This window comes from Sinocyclocheilus grahami, unplaced genomic scaffold (genome assembly GCF_001515645.1).
Source record: "Sinocyclocheilus grahami isolate Dianchi unplaced genomic scaffold, SAMN03320097.WGS_v1.1 scaffold36.1, whole genome shotgun sequence".
Taxonomy (NCBI): Eukaryota; Metazoa; Chordata; class Actinopteri; order Cypriniformes; family Cyprinidae; genus Sinocyclocheilus; species Sinocyclocheilus grahami.
The window spans coordinates 1,308,192-1,316,755 of NW_015505215.1; the positions used below are offsets into that span (position 1 = coordinate 1,308,192).

The 8,564-nt window shown below is 38.7% G+C and overlaps 1 pseudogene; it reads right to left on the bottom strand.

Annotated features, from left to right (window-relative positions):
- The window catches only part of LOC107581620 (dynein heavy chain 11, axonemal-like), a 142,975-nt pseudogene that overhangs the window by 1,333 nt on the left and 133,078 nt on the right, over nt 1–8,564 (bottom strand).

The window sequence follows — 8,564 nt, forward strand, 5'->3', positions numbered from 1 at the left end:
TTGTATTTATATATATATATATATATATATATATATATATATATACATTTTTATATAATTATTTAATATTTTTTCTATCTATATTTTTTTTAAATATTATTATTGTATGTATGTATGTGTGTGTATATATGTATATGTATATATATATATTAATTAATACAGGACTCAGAGGATACCAAGCAATATCAATGGTACCTAATTAATATTCATAAGCTATGTCTTAAGCATAGTGAGTGGCCACTTTTTCACAATTACTGTCGTGAGTATAAAAACTTTTTCAAAATGACTTTTTCCCCCCAAACAAAGTTAAGAAATGCATGCAGGTGCAGTATTCAAATACAACTGATCTGAATAATTAGTAATCATCTGTATTGATTGTTTTGTCTGGTTTGGTCTCCCACCTTCAGTCCCTGGTCCAGCTCTGTTAATGATCCGTGTATCTCTGCCAGCAGCAGATTCATTCGCTCACACTCCTGCAGGCACACCAGGATGTAGGGGCTCCGCTCGGCTGCTTTAGACATGAGCTCTGCAAGATTATACTCCTCAGATAACTTCTCCAGCATATCATCCAGAACACTCTTCACCTGACCAAGGAAGAAGAAAAACTGCATCAATAGTGACTATACACTGTAAATAAGCCTCCAAAAAGAACCATTTAAAATAATACATTTTAAAAGAGCAGAAAAATACAGTATACATATTGAATATAAGAAACAGAATATATGACATAATTTGAACATATTTGTTTTTACTGTTTTTGATCAAATAAAAATAAACCCAAACAACCCAAATGGAAAACAAACCTTTGAATAGCAGTTCTGAAAAGCTATGTATAAAATATATAAATTATATATATATATTTAATGTGGTTACTATTATATATATATATGCTCCCTCTCCTGTTGGTGAGTTGGGCTGGAGTTCCAGTACAGTTTTAAAGAGGGCATCAGATGTGGCCGTCTTAAACTCAATCTCAGCATTAGGGTGCATGCTGTAGAGACCAGGGCTCTCCGAGGGCAATCTCGCATCCATGTAGCTGTGATACCCAGTGTAGTCCAGATCAGGAGGAGCTGGAAACCCAGGACACAGGAACAGCTCTCCTTCAAACTGCAGAGAGAGCTCATTGAGTACATTTCTAATGAGAGCACAGTTTTTGAGATTCATATTGGAGAGGGTGAGGATGGTGGTTAAAGATCTGCTCTGGTAACCAAAAGACAAGTTCAAACACGGCCTATCAAGTGACCAAACTCCGCGGCTCTGGAGCTTCCGTCTCAAAGTGACAAGTATGAGACCATGGGGTTCTTCTACACAATATTTTGTCCTGATCAGCATTATAACATTTCACCATGCTAAACCTCAGAATATTGCTCAGTAACGGATAAATGTGTGTGTGGTAATCGATAGCAGTGCCGGTGTTGGACACTGGGAGAGTAATGCAGCTCTGTGTAGAGGCTAAATATAAACTCTGTGATTGATGGCTGCTCATCCTGGGGCCTAATGAGACTCCGTGAGGAAACATTGGGCTGCATGCCTGACCACTGCTGGAAAACAGCCTTAATCACCTCACACAAACACCACTTCAGAAAACACACACTTGAGATAAAACGTTAGCATGAAAGATATGATGTCAAGGAATACACCCTGGCCTGAACACAACAAATGTGTCTTCAGTGTGTGAGAACCAAAATACATTTAGTACATTCCGCTTCTGTTTTGTTATCTGTGCTTATATAGGCTACTGTATCATAAGGAAACTTGTCATGTTATGTAGATCCTCACCACTAGAGTCCCATAGAGCTGCAGTATTTACATGTACAACCCGATCTGTTCAAAAGGTACTTGTGTGAGGATTTTACTACTGAGGACACAGTTTAAAAGTAAATTTTGACTTTATTTCTCACAAATACTACTTACTCGGAGACTTAAAGTCAGCATGAAATGAAATTTCGCCCTATCTATTTTGTAAATGCTTTTTATTGATCTTATTGTGAATGAATCATCCATATGTTATATTTAACCTTTTTCAATCTCATGTTTAATCAAAATATAACTGATCAAGTCCAGCACCAAATGTCTCTCTGATGATGTATACAGGACTTCTCCAATCATTTAGTCCACTTAAATCCCATCCCTGCAAGCTCGCGTTAATCTACCTCTACTTTTGAGTGCAACGCCAACATCCCAAAATCAAATCAAGAATACAAAAGAAATGCGAAAGACCTGTCTCTTAATATCTCACAATTGCATTAATTTCTCGCTGTTGCAATTATTAAAACTGGGTATGCCTAAGTTTGCAGAGGCCCTCTGGTTGAGAACCACAGACTTCTGAAACATTTGTTTTCAGCTGTATGACTTTGAAATGTATATGAATTCGGTCTTGAAACAAAATCTGATGATTTAAAGGGGTCATTGGATACTACATGCACTTTTACAAGTTGTTTGAACTGAAATGTGTGTTGGCAGTGTATGTACACAACCACCCTATAATGATAAAAATCCACCCAGTATTTATTTTTTAATCTACTAAAATATTTACCCCTTTCTCAAATCGAGCCGATCTCAGATGCCTGTCTGTGTGACGTCACACATACAGGCCCCGCCCATGATAGTTTGATTGACAGTAGCGTTTAAGCACAGACTGGACTGGCGTCTTACCTTAGACCCGCCCTGAGTGAGCTGTCATCAGTCCGCCAGTGTTTCACCGCCGGAGAAGATGTAGACAAGAATGACTCCTAAGTGAATGAGGTGTTCTGTTGTTGGATGCAATAATGAACATAGCAGTTGTCATTTACTCCTGACATCTGAGACGCAGTGTATTACATTTGTCTTTGAAGGGAATGCGCCCCCGATCTACCAAAATGCGTCTATGTTCGCGCAAATCTTTCGTGATCCAGCTTCCCCCACAGAAGTGAGTATACGGTTTTTTAATGAATCTTTGCAAATCGCCTTTCCTAATAATGTGCTAATTAGCAAGTTTCACGATGAATGCGGCTGAAGTAAACAGTCCCTCAGAGAGCGGCTCGGAAGAGAGGGGCGGGGTCAGCAGAGCTCATTAACATTTAAAGGAAAATGCTACAAAACGGCTTGCTCTGAAAAGAGCTGTTTTTGACAGGGTAAAAAAGGTGTTTTTTACATTACCATTGAGAAATTTTAACTAAACTATGTTACAGACCTTTCATTAAGACCCTAAAGAATCATATCAACTTGTGGAAAATGGGCATCCAATGACCCCTTTAACAGTGCGTTGATCAAATATGTTTGGTGCATTGTTGTAGTATATTGCAGTGTTCTGAATGTCTTTACCATCTTGGGATTGATGAACTCCTGGAGGTACGTATGGAAGAGCCTCCTGTCCCATTCGTCAGTGATGTGACCTCCGTATATGATCTCTCCGAACAGATAACACAGATCCTCCCACGGTACCTGAGCCACACATATTAACACACCAAAATGTCAAACCTCCAGCACAAACTGATCCCTCAGCGCCCTGCGTTTAATACCCACAGCATTATTTTCAGCCAGGTTGGCAAGTTCTGCCAGAGGGGGGAAAATGGTGAAAACTGCTAAAAGGGCTTTCTGCTACATGTTGGATGCAGGGATTTTCTCACGAGTATAAGTTGAGGAACTGATGCTGGGTGATGGGAGCATCCTATATTGAGTTTTACATTTGAAATGGCTCTACACCAGACAAAAAGACAATTCACTTCATGTATAATTCAAGCAAAGATCAAGCTCGTCCTGAACTTCTGCTGTGCTTGGCTTAAGTCTGGCCTGAGAATAGAGCGTATGATGTGTAATTGTAAAGGAGAGAAGAACAAGTGAGTGTGTGTCTAATAACCAATGACAGACGCTAGAGGTTCACCATCATTTGTACCTGTATTGTTTTGCAAATTGCTTCTTTCATCAGCTCTAATTGCAGTGATCACTTATAAAGCGTTGTAAGGTGTCACGCACAACGCGTGTAATTACATTTAGCATGACGCTTCATTTGCCGCCTAATGAATCCTCAGTGTACGCACATACAGGTTACTGTTTGGTTAACATAATGAAGGACATTCGTTTTTTGAGGGGAGGGGGGAAATCTAGAGCCGCCATAATTGGTTGTGAGTGAAGTAATGCTGCCAGAGGAAAAACATGATTTTGTGTGATGAAATTATACAGCACTGTGGGAAAAGACATGACAGTAAGTAATAAAAATGATTTATTTAGTTCATAAGTAGCTTGGAGCATGTCACAAACTATTCTGGGTTCTACGTTAAAAACAAGCAGAATTTGAGTTTTAAAAAATGTGTATTATGTCAATGTGAATGCGTTTTATTTGAGCTTTTGTCTAAATTACTCCTTTTGGCAGAGACTTTTAAGAGTCTCTTTCTGGTATTCTTGAAAAAATTGGATACAACTTGTAATGAATACTGATCTCTTACTTTAGTAGAGTTCATGCCGGTGGGTGGTTCAGTAGTGAGTTTGAGGGTGTTCTCCAGGATGGTGCGAGGGATGAGCTGCTCATGGGGGCTGGGGGACGGTTCTCACACTGTTGCCTGTGTTCTCCAATAGCTCCTCCAGCCGACCCAACCATCGCTCCAGCAGGTGAACATTCTGAAGGGGAAATTAAATCAAATGTCATTTGATGCCATCATTATCCATATGTATTAGAGGCATTTTTGTCAATCCATTAAAAACTCATTCTTTGGAATAATTGATTCTGATTGGTCAGTCATAGCAATAAGTGGTCAAATATTTCTGATTAATGACCGCTGTCCAGGGCAACACTTGACATTGTAGTTTTATGGTGTTCTCCATGTATTGGACTCTTTATTGTAGTTTGGTTTGGTAAGAAATGTACCAAAAAATATTATACCTGCCGTATGACCCAATTACCTTTTTCTGGCTGCGGTCTCCAACACTCTCTCAGCCACAGTCTCTTGTCCTTGACCCAAGGACACATTCTGGAGGTTTCCCTGGTCTGTGGTAAATCCAAGCTTCAGTCCTAGTAAATAAATATAAATAATAAGTTTAGTACTCTGATTATGTTACAAGTTAGGCTAAGTGTCTTGTGTAAAGTGTTTCTGTGCATACCAAGTGTTTCTACATGATTGATGGGGTTGACTCCAGAAGAAAGGATGAAGAATACCGGCGTTGAGGGACTGCACTCCTCAAATCACTTTTCAAATTCCATTCGACCGACATCCACATACTTGGGGCCCAAACTGTCCTCAATAAAATTTCTGGTTTAAAAAGACATTTAAAGATTAAAATATTAGTGTTTCAAACCCAGACAACTAAAGCTAATTTTAAGTAACATTTTTGCCAGATATTGGTTGTGTTCTGATGGTTCTCTGAAGAATGCTCATTACCGCATATGTCCTGCATATATATTGTCTATAAATATTCACACTAACCTGACATATGTCAAACAATAAGAACACTTGTTCATTGGTAAAGGAATAGTTTACAAAATTAAAAAAAAAAAAATCTAAATAATTATTTACTTATCCTCATGTCCAATATGCTATTTTATTGATTGATTGATTGTAGAAAACATTATGTAAATATATGATGAAAAAATTACTGGGTGAACTTCATTGGCTCTTTGGGGCATTTTAGATAAAAAACATATATATATATTTAGGGATGTCAAAGTTGTGTGACTATAAAGAATAAAAAAAGTTTTAAAGACTGTCTAAATTTCAAAATTTTATATTATGACGTTTTATACTTTAACATTAATGGTGGATTACAAAAAAAAAAAACTATGCTGTCAACTTGGTACAAACTAAGAAAACAAGTAATTTCCAGATAAAAGGCATATTAATTAAGGAGAAAGCACATTGTCTTTATAATATCACTGTATAACTGTAGCTGGTGGTCCTCCACATTACATAGTTCAAACACCCGTGGGCTAAATAGGTTGACTTATTTAGAGGTTGAAAAGGTGCTTCAGACTGATAATTTTCTAAATGGCAATGCTAAATGACATCTGAACACATGAAAGAGCGTGATTTCTCACCCTAATGGCACCCCAGGCCTGTGGAGACAGGAAGCTGACAGGACTGCTCTGACAAACCTCTACAGGAAATCGCAACAGAAGTTCCAGGTCCAGAACCTCAATGGAGCCCCTCGTCACAAGAACCTAAATAAAACACCACAGGCACAAAGTAATGAGGACATTAGACCTCAGGTCTCTTGAATACAGAAGTCTCCATCCATCAGAGAAGGACAAGCAAGTCTCAGAATAGCTTTACTCTGTTTGATGTGGACATGTAAAGGACAGGCAGTGGAGACAGACAGCAGCAGGGAAAACAGGTGCTGTCCTGACAGGTATTGCATTCTGCCACTGCGGCCCACCCTCCTGTCAGAGCTGACCAGTTGAGGGAGAGGGGTGCCCGGGCTTTGAGAGTTAATCAATAGGAACGGACCCGACTCCACTGACAGGGCCTAATTGAACTTAATGTAAGGGCAGAAAAGTGGAGTGATTGATGTGAATGACAAAGCACAGGAGGAGGAAGGGAGGAGGTGGTGGTGGGTGGATGGGAGGCGTTTCTATTCTGCCGGCGTCCTGTCCCATTCACCTGGAGAGCGGTGTGGGTGAGGAAGGTGAGTCAGTCCCTCTGGAAGAGCCCCTGGCAGGTGTACTGAAGGGCAATGTGGGTGATAGCCTCAGTGAGAGATGAAACATGCACTGACACGTCTTCATCACACGGAGCTCTTGCAATGGCTTTGAGGAACACTTTGTTGAAGGCCTTAAATGTAAAATACAGTTTAGATTATTTGAAAGAACTTTATTTGGAAACGAAGTAAACATGTTGCTTAGAACTAAATAGTGGAACATATGCAGTGTGTTCTGTGTGTAATGTATTTATATGAACAGCCTACTGTTTTTCCCGGTCTCTAATATGAGGCAACACATCTAAAAATGTTTCCGAAACTTAGCGCCTGTGAAGCAAAGATTCAGCATTTCTATGACTCATTGAGCCTGCAGCTCCGGGGGGAAGTGAGGGTTGGCTTGTGTGTAGAAGGAGATGGAAACCGCTGTTAAACTCACACTCCTTATCACCCAGTCTGATGTACCTGTAGAAACACCACATTGTGTTATGAATTCAGAATGAGACTACTCTAAGCTGGTACTAAACAGCGCTCTGTGGAACAAAGCCTGCCATCTACGCAAAGAGCCGGAAAGAGCATTCCACCCGTACTAGACACCAGATTCACCAACATGTCTAATTGAAGCAAACAGAAAAGGATGACAAATGCTCCCAATAGCCACCACAGGCTAAGGCGTTAAATAAAACTGGAAGATGATTTTCCCAGCAGCCAATATTTATCCCAATCTGCATTTCAATTAAACCAGGCCTGGCTGGCCAAAGTGGCGCCTTTTAATTTTTCCTTAATTACCCTGTGCATGTCAGCCAGCAACAACAACTCTCATGCCAAAGGTTCCACCAAGGCCCAGGTCCGCTCCGGCTCTATATCTTCAAAAGATGGAATTAATGTACTATTGATAGAACCATTACTTCACCAAATTAAAGTCCCAGCTGATGGATTGGCTCATGCTCCTCTGTCAGACATGAAAGGAATAATTAGTATTCATTACTTCACACTCTGCAACATTCCAATTATTAATGAACTTCAGCCGAGGAGCCGCACCAGATCCATCATGGCCGGATTAATCACAGGAATGGACCGGTGCGTGGGTCAGGCGCTGGAATAAACTTGTAATCAAATTAAACATTGGGCCACAGTTATGGGTCAAGAGAGGGGGATTGCAGGTGTCCCCGTCGTACAATGCTACAAGGACAAAAGACTTGAAAGAGATAAATAAGAGCTGAGAAATGAATAACTCAGCATGCTGAAAAACAAGAAAAACAGATGAGGTGTTGCATCTATTTACACATCCTAGAAATACCTGAAAATACACACTGATTTTTAAATTTATTCTGTTGAAGAACATTACATTTACATTTAGTCATTTAGCAGAGGTTTTTATCTAAATTGACTTACAAATGAAGACAACAGAAGCAATCAAAACCAACAAAAGGGCAATAATATGTAATAATGTGAAGTTAATATTTTCTACAGTTCATGTACACTTCATCATGTAACCCAAATGCATAGACATTCATTAAGAAATCTGAAAGATTTTGCTAATTCATTGAGTACAATTGAGAAAATATTGATTTATAAGTATTTTAGACTATGATCTCTCCAGTGACAGACAGGTTTAGCTTAAATCTGTTCAGATTCAGAGAAAACGGAGTGTAAAAAATTATTTTACATCAATCAAAATTCATTATTTTTTTCTGCCTACAGTTTTGGCATAGTTTTTCTGTTTTGCATTTGTAGTACAAAACAAAACAAAACAAAACAGGACCCAATAACTATATGTAAAAAACAAAAAGCTACAAAACAGAACAAAACCTAGATATGACCCCATATTATTTAGTTGTCTTTACTGTAAAAAAATCTGAGATTGAATATTTTTACTGATCAAAAATAATAATCTAATTGATTTGTTATTTATATATATAAATATATATATATATATATATATATATATGTATATATAT